At 43.4% G+C, this 20,087-nt stretch overlaps 1 pseudogene; it reads left to right on the top strand.

Moving 5' to 3' along the window:
* Nucleotides 1-16,456: 16,456 nt before the first annotated feature.
* On the top strand, nucleotides 16,457-19,765 carry LOC136507852 (uncharacterized; annotated as a pseudogene).
* The last annotated feature ends 322 nt before the right edge of the window (nucleotides 19,766-20,087 follow it).

Genomic DNA, 20,087 nt, shown 5'->3' with positions numbered 1-20,087 from the left:
TGAGGTGGTCGTCTTTCTCTTCCATTTCTTCCTGTAGCTTGTCCAAAGTTGCGTGCAACTTCCTCTTGTCATCCATTGTGTGGATCAGCACCTCATTGAGGTCGGCTCATTCCTTCTCGACGCGGATAAGGGTGGCGGTTGATGTGTCAAGTGCATTCTGAAGCTACTGAATCTGGGGATGGAGAGCGTGGTTCTTCCCGGTCAAGAGCCAGACACTGGGGCTAGTGCTGTCGAGCCCTCGTGGTGGCCTGGTCGAAGGTGCGGTGGAAGTCCATTGCCTTGTTCTCGAGCTGGTGAGTGTGGTCCGCGAGATCAACCATGCATGGCCTAGTGGTGGACAGCGCTTCATTTTCCTCCCGAAGTGGCGCCATCCTTACTCCTGCAAGTCTGTCGGGTGAGGGTTTCCCCAGTACCCTCGGGGAAGGAGTCGGAAGCTTGTGGACTCAAACTCCCTTCGGTACCGTGCCAACACCTTTGCCATCAACCTGCGACTTGCGAAGTCGAGCGCAGTCCTTCACTAAGAACCCCATGCCGTGAGACACTTCTCTGGCAAAGTCAGGCCGAGAAGGGTGCGGGGTACACCTAGGTGGCTCGGTAGTGCACGTGCGTCGTAGGGATTCCAATTAAGCTTTCCCAAGGCTCTCTCCAACCACCTTAGAATCTCCCCATAGTGCTCAGGCAGGATTTCAATTTCGTCCAGCATTGCTTCCTGGGTCACGAAAGAAAAAGTTGCGTCAGCGTAGGTAAGTAAGCATTTTTCAAATGAGGAAGAGCTTTTGTAATATAGTTCAAGGGGTATATATAGCAACAGATCATAAGGAAGTCCTTATTGCTAACGACCATGTCTAGGGCCACGTGCTACGATCAAGTATGGCTCTGGTACCAATTGACATGAACTGGGTTTTCATTTCTAAAGACCTGACTCCCTGTATCCTCGTGATAGTCCCTGGATCAGTAGCTATCAGTAGGTTTTCATTATCGGAAATAAAAATTTATCGGAGGTCATGGATAAATAGGATAAGGAAGATATATCGGAAATATCGGACCAAATTCAAAAAAAATTCAAATTGTTTTGAAAAAATTCCGTAGAATTTGACTTGAAACTATTCCTAAGCTATTAAACATCACTTGTTCACAGATAAAAACAAGAATAAAACATTATAGTGTGGGATTATCGCATGGCTGAATTTGGGTTGTCTGTGTGGAAGCAGGAAAGAAGGGAAAAATTTGGCCGATGTCAAATTTTATCGGACCCTGTGGATAGAAAGGAAATTTCAGGAAATTTCCGTGAATTTCGGCCGATTAAAAAAACCTTAGCTATCACATATAGAACTCATTCCCGCATAAATACCACATCCATACAATGATATCAGTACAAAATTATTTATTACATCCCAGAATATGAGAGTACGATCTGGTACAAGCCCCTTCAGCTAAACGACATGGATAAAACCAATGCAGCAGAAACTAGCTTCTAGTGACTCCTCCATCTTCATGATCATCCCCACAGGCATCATTGAGCGTAGCACTGCAACCCTCAGTCGTAACAACCATCGTAGTTGTTGTGGAAGTCAGACTCGTAACCTACAAACTTATGAGCAGTCCGAAAGGAATGGGACAGGTCCATGTCACCATCCATATGCAAGCTTTAAGTGTCCTATTGCTAAGGGTAAAAAAGTAGACAAGGAATAGGCTCGGGTTTTCCTAAGCAGCAGCAAGCATAAAGATAAACTCCACATCCACCATCCCAATCTCTCAACACATTGGGTACACCTGCCGCGACAGGGTCCCTATCACCATCATCCTATCTCCATACTAGGGTCGAGGCGAAGACTCCCTCTCTTCACCTCTCAACACCTACAGCTGGATCCTAAAGGGAAAGGGAGCAACTTCCCCTCTTACCGACTGCAGATGCGGCTCACATCGCACACAAGTAGGTAATAGGGGGAGGTAGAGGAATCCCAAAACAATGGAGGGTCATGATGTCACAGGGTTGTCCATGACCAAGGATGTGGCTATATGTATAGTTTTAACTCTACAGAGTGTGTACACCTCGACCATCCCCAAAGGAGGGGGTGTCTCCCAACTCAGGATGAGCGCAGCCGGTAGCTAGCCGTCTGAACATCACCCTAGCCGGGCGAAGAACCTGGGAGTTACGAAACCATCCTACAACCGGGTTCAGACGCGATCCCCGCAGTAAATCACCCCGGTACTGTGAAACCTTCCCACCGGGGCTAGTCGGGGGCTGTGGCTAATCAGGGGGAAAAGGTCAACACCACTCCCCCATACATGTACTCTAACTACAGTAGGTATGGTATCGCACTTGCGAGTCTCGACCCGGGCCATACCCATATCGGCGAGTGGCCTGCACGTTTACATATTCCCATGAAGCATAGCAGCCCACTCAGCTTCAGACCGGGGCCAGCTCCTAATCTTCCATGAAAACGCGTCACCGCAGTGGACTTAATCTTCACCCATCACAGGTGCCGCCATCTCCAACTCCTATGCTCCAAATCACAACCACAATGTACCCGCAACAGGTACGAAGCAAGGATCATCCGAGTAACGACCCCCAAGCCCCCAATCCAACAAACACCCTGTGAACGTATGATGATTGGGTTGTCTAAAGCTCACCCCCGCCAAATATCCCAAAATCACCTTCTCCTGCCGGTTTTATCCCCACTCACGCCAAGAATCCTAATCACAATATCCCATACACATACAAGCATCGCACATAGCATATATAAGTAGTATGGTAGTAGGGCATCAAGGATTCAAGGCATAAAGTAGGCTATGCAAGGTTATCATCATCATACGAAGAAATAAAGCGCTAGCATACTACTTGCAATGCCTAATAGGTATTCAAATCGAATGGGCATGAACCTGAGTGTTCTTCCTCCTCATTTAGTCCTCGAACGGCTCTGGCTCTGGGTTCAGCTCTGAGTCTCCGATGGCTCCTAAGTAGGTATTTAACAATTACTGAGAGTCTAATGCAAAGTAACTCCAAAGAGATCCAAAGAAGAATCAACCAAGAGCCAAGCCTAGTCTAACGTGTGTTGCTTGATTTTAGGAAAATTATGAAAATGGTTCCATAATTTTAGACACAGAAATGTTTAGTTGAGTTTTCGGAGTTGAAATCATTTTCTGGTATTTGGGTTTGATAGGTGAAACCAAGACACAAGGGGTTAGTGGTGATTTAGTCATTTAGGCAGCTGCAGCTGGGTGCAAACTACCACTAAAGCTCACTGGTAGCTTTGGAAGGTTCTAGGGCTGGTGGCTAAGCTGTAGAGGGGTGTTTAGGGTTTTTGCAGAAAAAACTAGAGGTTACGGATTCAGAAAACCGGAGGTTCCGGTTTTGGAAAAGAAGGCTCCAGAATCTGGGGATACCAGATGTTCCGGTTTTCAAATAGGAGGTTCCGGTTTTTCTAGGGTATGTCTCCCCACTTGGGATTTCTCGTGGAAAAAGGCCTTGGGTGGCTCTAGGAAGGAAGGGTTTACCACTAAGAGGGTTTGGGATGAATTTGGCTGAGGTTTCCTAAGGTTTCAGGGGCTACTATGGTTTGGCCGGGCGAAAACCGGAGGTTCCGGTTTTGAAGAACTAGAAGTTCCGTTTTTGCCTAGGGTTTGGCCGGATCGATCTTTACGCGGCGCGTGAACGTGCGATTCGGGTCTCAGACGCGGCGGTGGTTCACCCAGGAGAGCAGGGCTTGTGAGGCTCACCTGGTGGGCTTGCGGACGGGAGATCGGTGACACTTAGTGAAGTGATGGGGGATGAGGAAGCAGCTCGATCTTGCGTTTCAGGCGTGGCAGCAGTGTTTCCTCCTCTGCCGGCGTCCTCTCCCCACCTCATGCGCCTCCTTCTTCCCTCTCCTCTCCTCCAAGCGGCAGGTGGTGAAGGGGAAAACCCCAAATGAGGATGAGGATGGGATGGGGCTAGTATGAAGCTCTAATAGGGCGGCTGCTAGGGTTTTGGGTGGATTGGACGGTGTGGGATGCAGCTGGGGGCGTGGCAAGCATCCAAGGGTGCCAACACAAAAGGTGGGAGCTAGTGGGCGGCGCTCCTGTCGCTTTCACGCTCATGCCTCGTGCGTGCACTCTGGAGGAAGAAGATGCACAGTGGTGCTGACAGGTGGGCCAAGCGGCTAGTGGCTGCGGGAGTGAAGTGGTCTAGGCCGAAAACCGGAGGTTCCGGTTTTCCAAATCCGGAAGTTCCGGTTTTGGTACCAGCCTTAGGTTGGGTTGTTAGAGAGGTGGATTGGTGAGGTTAGCTAGGTTGGTTTGGGCTCAAGATAGGTCCAGTCAGTTCTTTCAGTTTGATTTGTATTTGAAAACCATTTCAAATACAAATCTCACACAACAAATCCAAATAAAACTCAAATGAACTCCAAATGTCCACACAAGCACATATACACCTTAGCATTCCTTTTTATTCAGCAAATTAATTCTAAGAGTTTTGGGAAAGATTCACTGAAGACACTCTTATGGTTGGGCAAACTTTCACTCCACTGCACAAAAATTTTGAAATCCACATTTTTGCATCAAACAAACATCTCATAAAAATACGGGATGTTACATCAGCCTCGATAGGCTTGAAGCAGATGCCACCACTTTCCAAAGGCAAATCAGCTTATCACATTGTAGTGTCTTTGAAGTATGCTGGGACTTTGAGGCTAACGTTGTTGAGAACTTGGAGTCAGAAATCAGGTGTGCTTCAAGACTGAGATGTGCAAGATGTGGACTCCAGGGAGCAGCCCTTGGTTGTTATTATCAACATTGCAGAAAGAGTTTTCGCGTTCCATGTTCAGTTCAAATAATTGATTGCCGCTGGGATGTTGTAAGCTCCTTTTGACTTGGACATTTCTGATGGGGATCGGATGTCAGAAGTAACTGAGCACCTAGAGACTCATGTCCAGATAATGCCATCCTGAAAGAGTTTCTAGATGATGAAGCTGAGGAAGAGGATGATAGTGATAATGACATGATGAGATTTACGGATGACGATGAGGATGATGGAAGTGATGAAAATGAATTTTTTAATGATATGATAGCAGTTGGCAAAACAAATGATTGCAAAGATATATGTTTGCGGATAATAATGATACTTATGAGCACTCTGATGATGAATAGATAGAGGAACATTTGGCGGACATTTTGGTGTAGCAGGACAGGGAGGCAATAGTCAGCACAAGGAGAAGCATGACCAGAAGCTTGAAAGAGGTAACCTCACTCACATGAATAGCATGAAAAAGAAAAACCTTTGGAAGATAGCCCTCCTCTAAACTAGCACAACAACATGAAGTACTTGCAGAACTTGCACACCGTGTTCATCTCGGCGAGCTCATGAAGTACTAGAGTACGGTGTGCTTACCATAGACACCTTAGCCTCTAAAGGCATGAAGCAGATGCCATAGTCGACGGAGAGAGCATCCGGGCCTAACCATATGGACACAAGTCTTCCCTTTAGATAATATACCATCAGATTCCTTGCAGGAGTTTGTATGTTGGACCAACGGGAAGTTGACAAAAGAGTGGGACAAAAATGTGACTCATGTGATTGTGGGCAAAGGTCCTGGTAGCTCATGGAACATATCATTTGAAGTCCTCATGGCAGTACTACTTGGGAAATGGGTTATCCATTTTGATTGCATAAGCCCAATAGAGGTTGATTACAGAAGATGTCCACAATGATGCTTTCTACAGCTACCAGCATCAAGGTTTGCAATGGATTTTTGCTAACTTCAAAGCTAGGAGGAATGTTATTCTTGCTGGTACAAGTACAGTATATTGCTGGTGACCTTGTTCTTGGGCTTGCTGGCAGCGTCGGGAGTGGTGGGCTTGGGCGGCGCCATGGCTAGCTTAGCTGATGCAGGGAGCGGAGATCTGCTCCCCTCTCGCTCAGTCTCCTCCAATTCGACAAGGAAGCTGACAACACAAAATTTGTAAGGATATTCTAAAGCATGTGCTTCTAAAGCATCCTGCCCTCCACGGTGCTGGTCGAGATGAGCTCCGATTCTATGAGCACCTTGGAAAGTGGAATTAAGTGGAGGGGGCCTGTTCGGCAGGACTGAAAAATACTGTTCCTGGCTGATTGTTGTGAGAGAAAAATACTATTCTGGCAGGACGTAAACAGTGATTTCGTGAGTGCCGGAACCAGCCAGCCGGCCGGCTTAAAGCCAGCAGAACACGCCCTGGGCTGACTTGCTGTTCTAGGTACAATTAATTTTGAATGTGAGTTCTCAATCCTTCTGCTGTAGTTCCATATACGAGCTTGTCTTTTGTATGTTTTGGGTCTACACTTTGATAAGTTGCCCTCAATGGATACAAGTCTTCCCTTAAGATAATATACCATCGGACCATGAATCTGAAATAGGGGGGAAACAATGCCAGTGTGATGCAATTGAATATTCAACAATACTATTTGCAAAAATCTCACCCTATTAAACAAGAACAGATTTTTGCATGGTTAAAATATTAAATGTTTCGATTTTTTTAAGCACCAATAAATATTAAACAATAATTTTATGTAAAATTAAACTAGTACATGATTAAGTCATGGTAAACATGTTAAGAACACAAGAGGCACTATAGTTCTAAATTTTTGCATGGTCAAAAAATCTATTTTTTCGAATTTTAAAGTTAATATAAGTATTATGACCATTATAACCTATTACTAAGTTAAAATTAATAACTTTACCATGTTTGATATTTGACCGCATCTGACATTTTTATAGTGTATATATGTAACAAACATGAAGCTACCATCTTGTTGTTACAATTTTTATGATTGTTATTTAATTTACTATGCAATAAATTAATATAATAGCAATTGTAAAAGAAAGAAAAAATAAAAAGATGGGCGGGAAATTAAAACAAGGCAACCACTTTAGTACCGGTGTATAACAACAACCGGTACTAGAGGGGCATTTTCATTTCCCGCGCTTGGAGACCCTCTAGTACCGGTTGTAAAATACAACCGGTACTAGAGGCCCCCCTTCTAGTACCGGTTGTTGTTAATAACCAGTACTAGAGGGGCTCTAGTATCGGATGAAAATTAGAACCGGTACTAGAGGGGGGTTGGGGGGTTAAGAGGCGCTCAGTGCTCCGCTCTAGTAAACACTTAGCCATTTTCCAACCTTCGCTTCGTCTTCCTCACGTGCATCGTGGCCGACCCACTGCCCCTCCGTCAACGACTGCCGCCCCCGTCCGCCGCCTCCGCTGCCGCCCCCCTCCCCCGACGCCGTCCCGGCCGGCCCCCGACGCCGCCTCCGCCCCTGACGCGCCCCTGCCCTCCCAGTTGTCGCCCCAGCACCGACACCGCCGCCCCCAACGCCACCTTGGCCGCGCCGGCCCCAACGCCGCCGCTCCCGACCTCTGTCGCCTCCCCAGCTCACTGGCTGGCCACACCCTCGACGCGCCACCGCCTCCCCGTCGTCGCCCCGGCCCCGATGCCGTCGCACCCAACACCGCCTCGGCTACGCCGGCCCCGACGCCGGCGCCCCCCCCCCCCCCCCCCCCCGCCTCCATCGCCTCCCCGCCTCGCGGGACGGCCGTGCCCCCGACGCCGCCTGGCCCAGCACCCCTGACGCCGGCTGCCCCGCCCCCGACGTCGCCTGGCCCCGCGCCCCCAACGTCGCCGCCCCGCCCCCGACGCATGCGTGGCGCCCCTGCAGACTCACGTCGGCCACGGGTCATGCTGATGTAAGCCCGCGGCCGCCGTGACATCATTATGTTTTTTTAGAAAATTATAGAAAATAGCTAGAAAATTATAGAAAATTATCTAGAAATTGTAGGAAATTATAGAAAAATTGCAGGAAATTTGAATAAGTGTTGGAAATCATGCCATTTATTTTTTTATTTCTGCAGTAGAAGAGAATAGCTAGAAATTATAGAAAATTGTTGGAGTAGCTAGAAATTATAGAAAATTGAAATACTTAGAAATTGAAATCATGCCATTTATTTTTTTAGAATTGATTTTTCCCATGAATTGAAATACTTATAAATTGCCAACAAATCCGCCGTGACGTCATTATTGTTTCATTCTATTTTTGTTGTCATTTCTCTTTTTATTTCTTTTTTATAAGTCATACATGTAGGTCAAATCCGTACTTGTTGAACTTGCATACTGTGTTCATCTTGGCGAGCATGTTCTCCGTCGAGCGGCAACGGACGTCAAGGAGGAGCTCTGATTCTACGAGGAAGAGCGGCAACGGACATCGTGGAAGACCGTTTCCCCTTCCTCGTAGAATCGGAGCTCTTCCATAGCGAAGTACGGTGCCGCTCGGTGGAGAAATGCTCGCCGAGATGATCATGGTCAGCAAGTTCAACAAGTACGAATGGTTATTTATTTAAACATGTTTTTGAGCTAGAATTTGATGGATATTTGATAACTTCAAACCTAGGAATGTTATGTAGAAATGTTACTACCCGAGGTGGCACCGTTGCCTCGTCCTGCAGGAGTTCACTTCCCTACTCCCGGTATCGTCATGCCAAAAGGCGATCAAAGCAACGGAACAATTCCAACCATAGGTAATATTATTTCCTTCTTCTAATTGGTTTTGTACTACACATGAATAATTCCTAATTCTACTTACATACAATGTAGGTTATCAACAGTATTAGATGGCTTAAATGAGTTGTCGCAGAGCTAGGTGGTACCACTCCTAGAGTGCAAGCCGATGTAGTTGGTCCAATTAGAAGACTACACATCTCTTTTCAAATACCCATTCGAGGAGCACCAATAGTACCAGGGCAGCCCAAGCCGATGGTAGCAATTGACGCATGGGGTCGAGCATCACCACTTAAGATAACTTTTGAAAGGACCGTTGTGGAGGCATGCCTGCAACAGCTAAAGGATCATGGGTACTTTGTGCCAGACTACTCGTATTTTAAAATAAAGGCGCTTGAGGAGGGAAGCAGTAGTGTGATTATGCCTGCTGAGAGGCTATGTCATCTGAATAAACATGACTTGGTATGGATCTAATCATCCTTTTATCTTTAATTACGTTACGCCTTTTAAATTTCATAATGTTATTCTCTTCTTTTAGGATATCTATAATCAAACCTTTGCGGCAATAAGCTGTCAAGCGATTCTGGAGCAAGCCGTGGAAAGGTTGGGATATAGTTACAGCGTTGGATACCCGACACGCACTAGATATTTCATGCTCCAGGCTAAGCTCTCTTTCTACAAGGCATCTCAAGCAACGGACACACCATTGTTTGAGATTTATGGTTGTCCAAATCAATGTCATTCTGAAGCGCTAGAGAGTGCACTTGCTGCTAACTTATATTGATGACGTTCTAGACTTTAAGATTGTAGATATGAATTATGCTCCGTATCTAACTAAGCTATCCGGACTAAGCCCGTAGTATGCATGGATGTAACATTTGTCTTATGTATTTGAACTTCTCTATGAGACAAGTAATGCTGTATGAACTTAAGTACTTACTTTTCTTATGTATTTGAATTATTATCAGAAGTAGTTCTCTCAAATGTTATATTAAAGATAAATAGAACTTTACATATATTAGCGTATTAGAACTAGTATACGTAAAGGAAACAAATATGAAATACGAATATAGAATAAAAAACAGAAAATAAGAAAAGAAAGGAAAAAATTTAGTACCAGGTTGAGGATACTAACCGGTACTAATGAGACAGCCCCCGCGCGGGGCGTGGCAGGCCCTTTAGTACCAGTTGGTATCGCCAACCGGTACTAAAGGGTACCATTTAGTACCAGTTATTTCAACCGGTACTAAAGGACCCCATCTAGTACCGGATTGCCAGTACCGGTTGTACAACCTGTACTAGAGGGGGGTTACTGACCGCTACTAGATGCGGTTTTTTCAGTAGTGCTCCAAACCTTAAACTGTCAGTTATTTGTGACTGGAGGAAGTATATATAGTAGTAGAGCAAACATCAAAAGAGCCACCTCTGCTCTTAAAGTCTTCGTCCCAAAATAAGTGGTCTTTTAGCAAATTTCAGACATACTATGTAGTTGTGAGAAATGACCATGTTGTCCCTAATTACTTATACTAATTCTGATTGAAAGCCACGCTGTTTATTTGGTTTTCTGGATCTTGAATAAATGCATGTGCATTGGAACAAGAAAAATATCATCAACTAATTATTTGATTGGCTCCACGCGCTTCTCCATACTTTTTTTAATTGTTGTGGGTGTTGCTTTAATCACATGAGGTTGGAACAAAATTTGAAGGCTAAAAGGATACTTATTTTAGGACAGAGGGGGTACAAGTTATCATGTACCATAAGAAAAAGATAAAAATATATGCCGTTAATTATAATCATTATCATGTGGGCAAGTTATATGGGGTATGTTTCACATAAATAATTATTTGATAATTTTTGTTTCACATAAAATCAATTTCTTATCAAAGCTTCATATATTCCTCAACATCCAATAGAAATTTCTCAATATCCAACACAGTTATTCAACATCAAGACCTACAACAAACACAAAATAAATTCCCTTCAAACCAAAACAAATTTCTCAACATCCAAGATGCAACTAAAATAATTATGCAACACGACAAAGGTCTTCAAGCATCCTTGGGTAGGAAAGATGAATGCTCTGGCGGATTTTTTGCTCGCGTAGAAGACGATGGAGGAGTTGGAACCACCGACCACCAAAAGGAGGTTCCGCGCCCGCTGCAATACATGCTTCATGATATTTTTCCAACTAACGAAGCATTGCTTTCTTCCAAGCTCCCAGTTTCTTCGACTTCTCATGAGGGCCTACTTGAGTTTTCCCCTTGCTGCGAGAGGAACGGCGATCACACCCACAGCCCCACTCCCTCCAGCAGCAGAAGCCATGTTGATTGGACAACACTTTTATTTTTTAAATGTGACGATATGATATAAGAATTATGAAGGACAAAATTATATTTCTACCCTCAGGTTCTATACTCTCCCTCATTCTAAAAATTAAAAATTCTACATTCATTTATAAATAAAAGACATTCTGTTTGTATGCATAAATAAAAATCTATGCATTCTCTGTCATTCTAAAAAATTAAAATTTTCTAACTATAGAGCATGGAACATTTCATCTTTTGAAATTTCACAATAAAATATTAGCATAATGAAGGATGAAATTCAATAATAAAATATTAGCATAATGATAGACATGCTGGCACTTGAAAATAATTAAACAAATATGCTCTAATTGGAAGCTATCCAATAAAGTTTATCTCAAATTCAACTCAATGATTGTAATTATCTCAAATACATGTATAAATACAAAATCTCTCCATTCTCCCTCATTCTAAAAATCCTAAATTTTTCTAGCTATAAAGCATAAAACATAGCAAACTGAGCATGAATGAAGGGAGGATGGAGTTGCTAACCTTTAGAACACTTGGATGAATGAAATCCCCAAGAAAATTAGAAAAATCGGGCAGCACCTCCCCTCTATGGCGCCATGGATGAAGAACCGATCCTGGTCAAATGTTTGGCTTGGGCTCGGAGAAGAAGCAGCAGCCTGATATATAGGATGGACAATAGTACTGGTTGCAAGCTTGGTCTGGTACTGATGATGGTGTTTAGTACTGGTTTTAGCCTCGGATCGGTACTAAATAGCAGGAGACATTTAGTACCGGTTGGAGCCCCCCAGCTGGTACTAACGTCTATCCAGGGGAATCTAGCCGTTGGCCCCGGTCTTCGTGCTGCCATTTAGTATCGGATGAAGCCCCCACCTGGTACTAAATGGCACCTAGGGGCACTGTGCATTCGGACCAGTACTAAATTCGCGCGTTAGTACCGGCAGAAAGTGCAGCCAGTACTAACGCCAGTGACGAAAGGTGGTTTCTCCAGTAGTACACCTTCACACGGCCTAGATTGTGATGCTGGCCGAGGACTTGTGCGGGTTGTCATGCAGTGAAAGTGCCGTACAAGGTGCGTGGGGAGGCACTTACCTCCACACGGCTTGCAGTAGGCCCTCATCATCTTGTCAGCAGTTCGGCATGGTTTTCACTATTCAGGCCTCACTTTCATCCTCTCCACGTTGTTGTCCAAGGCTGCTAATTCCAACGTCACCTCCACCTTTGAGGCTTTAATTCTTATCCCAAAGGGCATCAAGGAGCGTTGTTCTCAGTGGTTACATGTGAAGCTATGTCTCCTGGCTTGATGTAGGAGGTCATGGTCCAACCACAGTTATGGGGGCTTCATTATTAGAGAAACTGTCTTCCATCCACTACATATCTAACGGCCATCATCCCTGAGACCCCCTTTATTACCAATCCGTACTAATGCCAAAAATTTGGCATTAGTACCGGTGGGTAACACCAATTGGCACTGATATATAGGCATTAGTACCGATTGGTGCTGGAACTCTATGGGTTAATTCAAAAGGAAAGCATCTCTTACCTGAGTCAGATTTGCTATGCATGTGTGATGGTAAGGAAGCTACGGGCAAGGTGAGAGATCCTAGGTTTCAATCCTACACACCGGAAATCACGTGACTTGTGATGCGCGACCGTGGGGTTTATCGGTCTCACCCGGTACTAATACCCCACCACTTTAGTTTCAGTTGGACGATACCGGTTCTAAATCCGGTACTACAGGGGTTTTTAAATTGGTACTAATAGTCTGTTCTCTAGTAATGCTTGCACGATGCATCATTTGTGTAGCAACGCTACTCATTGCGCCATCATATATCGCTCCCCACTCACCCCGGCCCCGGTTGCAGGTCCTCATTGCCCATAAGTTGGTTTGGCTTGGTACCTCATATCTGTCTATGGAGTAGATGTCTTCATTTGCAGGGTCTCATTGCATTTGTGTCTGCCATCGTCCTATATGGAACTGAACATTGGAGCAGCAGCTTGTATCAGTCTCCTTCCTTTGTGTCTAGTTTTATCCCTGGTGGTGGTGTTTCTCTTTTGTACCCTGATTGCCGTTTCCCTTGTGGGAATGTCTGCGTAAAAGCAAAATATGTGGAATGGAAATGTTCAAGTGCTCTTTCTTGTCCCCTGTTGATTCCTCAAAAAATAATTCAATTATTTCAAGGGTGCATTTTTTCGCCCAGGTCAAGTCATCTTTGTATATATTTAATTAGGACTTGTGATCGGTCAAGCATTGAGCGCAATATTCTCCAAAGAGGATATAGCGTGAACCTCAAGGAAGGATAAAGCGGCTTCCTGCATTACCAGAGAAATGCTTGCTGAATCTACCTTTATTAGGGCACTACGTACTCTAAATTATGTGTTTTGCGACGACTTAGAGAAGAAAGCAAAGAATGATGAGGTCAGTGTTTGACGATGTAATTGACAATCGAGACGTTCTTGATATGGCTAGGATTGTTTAGGTATATTTTGTTGTAACAAAATGCGACAATATCTGTTATAGTTAGAATGTTTTGGCCAAATCATATCTCAGTTGGCCAAATCATCCTGCGCCTACTGCTGCTGCCGTCACGTCACCTAGTCCACCCCGATCCCGCACCCGCTGCTCCATTCGCCGCCTCCCCTCCTCCTCCCGATGCGGCGACGGCAACCAAACAGGTCTCTCCCTGTCCTTGCAGCATCGCCCCGCCCTCCGACCCAGCGATCCTCTACCATGCAGCCCCGGGGCAACAAGGCCTCTGCAGCAGCATCCTCGCACAGTCCCCCATCTCCTCCGTTGTTGGATTTGCGGCGAGCGACGGCAACCTGGAGTAGGTTGCAACCATTTTCCATGGTTGTGAGTAAGGATGAAAACGGAACGGAAATATCCCGAACCGAACCGCATCGTTTTCTATATTTAATCTGATCGAATCCGCATTTTCTTGTCCGACTTTACCGTTTTCGCTTTCGCATTTTAGATGTTTCGTATTTCAAATGTAAAAGTAGAAAACGGTTTAGACATTTTTCGACCGTTTTCTACTTTTCTACTTTTAATTTGAAATATTCCGAATTGAAAATTCGGTTTAAACCGAATTTGGCCAACTGCACAGGTCATACAGCACAATTACAGGTTGTTCACCACGTAGCTGCATTCTTTCTACTGGTGGCCAGTTGCCCTCTTTTATAGACGGCATCCAGCCTCATCTCTCTTCACCTCATGAGATGGTGCTAAATGTCAGAAAACCAACAGCATCTACACGAAAGCCCACCTGGACCATAGCCCATCAAACTCATCGGTTTAACCCCACCTGCAAAGTCAATCATTTGATAGTTTTTGCATCAGCCGAATAAATCTTTGTTACTCAAAAAAATCTGAATAAATCTTTAAAATAAAATACTACATCTATTCTAAAAAGATTAATAAAATTATTCTGACTCAGTTCGAGTTCATGTTTCTATAATATGCACTTGTTAATTATTATATGCACTTGAACTTGATCATGTATGCACTTAGTCATGCATTTGGTCTACGGGTCGGTATTCCGTATTGAGTTTTCGTATATCGACCGTGTTCGACATAAATCCGCTCGAATTAGTTCGTTTTCGAAATTCTCAATAATTCGTAAGTTCGCGTTCGTTTTCGTGTCTGGTTTTACCGTTTTCATTTTTGTTTTCGTATTTCAAATATAAAAGTAGAAAACAATTTAGGAGTTTTTCGGTTGTTTCCGACAGTTTTCATCCTTAGTTGTGAGCACCTTGAAAGATTGGAGGTGGGTGGCCGTATGGCTGGTAGTTGCTTGGAGGACCAAAAGGATGGAAATTCTGTCACTCTCTGCTCCTTGGCTTGAGGAACCTTGATTTGCCATGTTGGCGAAATTTCTGTTCAAGCGGTCCATTTTTGGTGAAATCAACTGTGAGTAGTGTTGTTCACTGACCTTGCTTCTATTTTGTAGGTGAAGCAGCTGAAGCCAACGGCTACCTGGGCAGAGGAACAGTAAGCAGAGCAGAGCAACGGCTAGAGGAAGCAGAGCAGAGCAACGGCTAGATTGCGGGAGCAACGACTTGAGGACAACAGTTAAACTAAAATGTATATTTTATTCGTGTAAACAGTGAATCAGTAAAACTATTGTATTCTATTATCTTGTTGCCCCACCTTAAGCTTAAGGTTCATTTTTCCGGATGGAACTTGTGGTGTGCTCCCACAATGGTGAATGTCAATAACTGTACACTACTAGAAAACTGACCTCACATCCCTAACCTTAGTACCGGTTATATTTAGACCCGGTACTAATATTAACATTAGTACTGATTCCAAAGGATAGTGCCTGGAGCGCGCCACGAGGACCCATTTAGTACTGGTTGGGGGCAACAGCCCGGTACTGAAGGGTGAGCATTAGTACCAGTTTGTGGCTACAACCGGTACTAATGCTCCGCGCACCCTCTAGTACCGGTTGTTTGCATCAAGCGGTACTAGAGGGCATCCCTTTAGTACCGGTTGGTGACCCCAACTGGTAGTAATTTTCTTTCTATAAATATCCTCCTTCTTCCTCCAGCCCGAGCCAGATCCTCCAGCTCGAGCTTCACCCTGTCCATGGCGCCATAGGGGGAGGTTTTGTCGGATTTGTGACCATTTCTTGGGGATTTCACTCATTCAAGTGTTCTAAAGGTTAGAAACTTCATCCTCCCTTGATACATGGTTAGTATACTAAGTTTTATGTTTTAGAGCTAGAGTAATTTGTGATTTTTAGAATAAGGTAAATAGGGAAAATTTTCATTTATATGAATGTGTTATTTAGGGGATTTCACTCATTCAAGTGTTCTAAACTTCATCCTCCCTTGATACATGGTTAGTATACTAAGTTTTATGCTTTAGAGCTAGAGTAATTTGTGATTTTTAGAATAAGGTAAATGGGGAAATTTTTCATTTATATGAATGTGTTATTTAGGGGATTTCACTCATTCAAGTGTTCTAAACTTCATCCTCCCTTGATACATGGTTACTATACTAAGTTTTATGCTTAAGAGCTAGAGTATTTTGTGATTTTTAGGTACAATGGGGAAAATTTTCATTTATATGAGGTTACAGAAATAATTTCATAGTTTTTGGATGCCATGATTCGTACTAGTCAAAGAAATTGATATGAGGTTTGAGGAATAATTTCATAGTTTAGTACTTTTCAAATAGAGTTATGTAATTAGTCATTTTTAGAATATGCTATACAATGGAGAAATTTTTCATTTATATGTTATGTTATCAAATTGTAGGAAATAATGTTCATTTGTCGCTAATTCAAGAATTTTTCTATATACTCTAGCTATTCAACATTTTTACTTCAATTTCCACAGCTCAAGCTTCACCCTATCCATAGCGCCACAGGGGAGGTGCTGCCGGATTTGTGACCATTTCTTGGGGATTGCAATCATTCAAGTGTTCTAAAGGTTAGAAACTCCATCCTCCGTTGGTACATGGATAGTAAACTTCAAAAACCAATCCATGTGTATATACTTAGGAAAAATAGATTAAGTATTTCAATTCATTTTCTTATAGTTCAAAAACCAATCCATGTGTAATATTTTGTAGATGGATCGGCAATGGATGTACAATGTAGACAAACGTTCCATGGAGTACATTAATGGCTTGCGTGGCTTTCTCGATCAGGCAAAATGCAACAAACTGCCATCCGGTTTCATTTGTTGTTCGTGCAGAAATTGCAAAAATGAGAAGGATTACTCATCCAGCAAGACTATTCACTCCCACATATACAATTCTGGATTCATGTCAAACTATTTGGTTTGGACCAAGTACGAGGAAAGAGGAGTTATGATGGATGATGATGATGATGATGAAGATGACAACATTCCTGACTGGATTGAAGGAAGTGCCTTTGCAGATGCTCCAATGGGCGAGGCAGAAGAAGAGATGGGCGAGGCAGAAGGTCCTCTCGATGAGCTAGGTCAGGTGTTGCGAGATGCAAAGGAAGACTGCGAGAATGTGAAGGAGTCAAAACTGTTCGAGCGTATGTTAGATGATCATAAGAAATTGTTGTACCCAGATTGCAAACAGGGGTACAAAAAGTTGGGTACCACACTGAAAATGCTGCAATGGAAGGCAAGACATGGAGTTTCTGACAAGGGTTTTGATGAGTTAACAAAAATCATAAAGAACATGCTTCCCGAGGGGAACAAATTGACGTCCTCAACGTACGAAGCAAAAAAGATTGTCTGCCCTCTAGGTTTGGAGGTACAAAAGATACATGCATGTCCTAATGACTATCCTCTATCGGGGCAAGGACTATGAGAAATTGGAGGCTTGTCTTGTGTGCAAAGTGCTATGTTATAAGATCAGGTGAGATGACCCTAGTGATGTTGATGGGGAGGCCATCAAGAAGAAAGTTCCTACGAAGGTAATGTCATATTTCCATATAGTACCACTGTTGAAGCGCTTGTTCAGGAACAAGGCACATGCAAAGTTGATGCGTTGGCACAAAGAAGAATGTAAGCAAGATGAAATGATCAGACACCCCGCTGATGGGTCCTAGTGGAGAACAATTGATAGTCTATTTCCCGAGTTTGAAAAGGATGCAAGGAACATGCGGTTTGGTTTAAGTATGGATGGATTCAATCCATTCGAAGAGTTCAGTAGTGGTCATAGCACTTGGCCTGTGACCTTATGTATGTTCAACCTTCCACCATGGTTGTGCATGAAGCGGAAGTTCATTATGATGCCGATAATTATCCAAGGCCCAAAACAACCTGGCAACGACATTGATGTTTACCTAAGACCGTTGGTTGATGAACTTCTACTGTTATGGAGGGAAGAAGTTGTACATGTGTGGGACGAGGACAAAAAGGAGACATTTAATCTACGAGCATTGTTGTTCATAACCATTAATGATTGGCTGGCGCTTGGTAATCTGTCCAGATAGTCAAACAAGGGATTTCGAGCCTGCACGCATTGTTTGGATGATACTTGCAGCATGTATTTGAAGCATTGCAAGAAGGTCACGTATACAGGCCATCGTTGATTTCTTCCTGATAAGCATGCTCTAAGAAAGAAAGGGAAGCATTTTGAAGGGAAGGAAGAAGGTACTAAGCCCCTTCACCGTAATAGTAAACATGTATTTCTATGATAAAGGATGTGAGGGTATTCTTTGGCAAGGGCTCTGGTAGCTAACCAGTTCTGAACGACAAGGACGGACATGCACCCATGTGGAAGAAGAAGTCTATATTTTGGGAGCTACCTTATTGGGAAGTCCTTGAAGTCCGTAATGCAATTGATGTGATGCACCTGATGAAAAATCTCTGCATGGATGTGCTTGGCTTCCTGGGCATATATGGAAAGGCAAAGGATACACTTGAAGCACGTTGAGACCTGAAACGTATGAATCAACGAGATGCCCTACATCCGGAAAAGAGAGATAATGGGCATTACTTGCATCCTGTCAGTGACACTCTTAGCAAGGAAGAGAAGGAAAGCATGTTTGAGTGCTTGAATAGTATCAAGGTCCCATCGGGCTACTCCTCGAATATAAAGGCATTAATAAATTTGAAATAGAAGAAATTCATAAATCTAAAGGCCCATGACTGCCATGTCCTCATGACACAATTGCTGCCTATTACACTGAGGGGTATTCTTCCAGAGAATGTGAGAATGGCAATCGTGAAGCTATGTGCATTCCTCAACATGATTTTAATGAAGGCAATCCATCTAGACAATCTACGGAAGCTGCAGAATGATGTGGTGCAATGCCTTGTTAGCTTTGAGATGGTCTTCCCACTTTCCTTCTTTAATATCATGACCCACCTTCTAGTCCACCTTATTGAAGAGATTTTTGTCCTCGATCCTGTATTTCTACACTATATGTTCCCTTTTGAGAGATTTATGGCAATTCTGTAGAAGTATGTTCGTAACCATGCTCGTCCAGAACGAAGCATCGCAAAGGGATATGGAACAGAGGAGGTAATTGAGTTTTGTGTTGACTTTATGGATGACCTGAGTTTGATTGGAGTCCCTGTATCACGCTATGAGGGGAGACTGAAGGGAAAGGGCACACTAGGGAGGAACGCTCGGATGGACATCGATGAGGAGACATTACGTAAAGCACACTTCATCGTCCTACAACAATCATCCCTGGTCGCTCCATACATGGAGGAGCACATGGCTAATGTACGGTCTTCAAACCAAGGGAAGACTGAGGCCTGGATTACACGTCGTCACATTGAAAATTTTGGCACTTGGTTGTGGCATAAACTGATGGGTGATGACACCATTGAAGAACAACTAGCATGGTTGGCTAGGGGTCCATCTATGTCAGTATCGACATTCCAAGGATACGAGATAAATGGGTACACATTTTACACTAGAGCCCGAGGCGAAAAGAGCACAAACCAAAATAGTGGTGTCCGTATCGATGCAATAGACAGTAGTGGGAAAAAAGATAGATACTATGGTGTCATTGAGGAGATATGGGAACTCAACTATAGACCATTGAAAATCCCTCTGTTTCGGTGGCAATGGGTGAAACTTACTGCCGGAGGCGTAATGACAGACAACTATGGGATGACAATAGTGGACCTTAACAAGATTGGATACATAGACGAACCATTCGTCCTAGCTAATGACGTGACTCAAGTTTTCTATGTGAAGGACATGGCAAGCAAACCAATAAGGAAGGGTGCTAATAGGTTAGATGATCAACCAAAGCACCACATTGTTCTTCTAGGGAAAAGAAAAATCGTTGGAGTTGAGGACAAGACTGACATTTTAGAAGATTATGATCGGTTCGACGATCTTCCTCCATTTTCAGTCGAGGTTGACCCAAGCATCCTGTTAGCCAAAGAGGACGCTCCATACTTATGCTGCGATCACAACCAAGGGACGTTCGTCAAGAGGAGGGTTATTAACGTTCCATTAGATGATGATGCGTAATGTATTTGAACAATTATGTTGTGTTTTTGGTTATCAACAAAGGCATTAATGTAATTATGAGTGGTTAGATCTTGTTTTTCCAAATACAATTCTCATGTCTTGTTTAAATTTCTTGTCTAGCTAAAATATTGTTTAACTGATTTTTGCATGGTTAATATTTTGATTTTTTTAATCACCATTAAATATTAAAGAATAAATTTACGTACAATTAAACAAGAACATGATTAAGTCATGGTAAACATGTTAAGAACACTAGAGGATCTATTCTTCTAATTTTTTGCATGGTCAAAACATCTATTTTTTCGAATTTAAAAGTTAACAT

This window comes from Miscanthus floridulus, chromosome 15, assembly GCF_019320115.1.
Source record: "Miscanthus floridulus cultivar M001 chromosome 15, ASM1932011v1, whole genome shotgun sequence".
Classification (NCBI taxonomy): Eukaryota; Viridiplantae; Streptophyta; class Magnoliopsida; order Poales; family Poaceae; genus Miscanthus; species Miscanthus floridulus.
The sequence above is the reverse complement of the archived record's forward strand: the minus strand, read 5'-3'. Positions and strand labels throughout refer to the sequence as shown.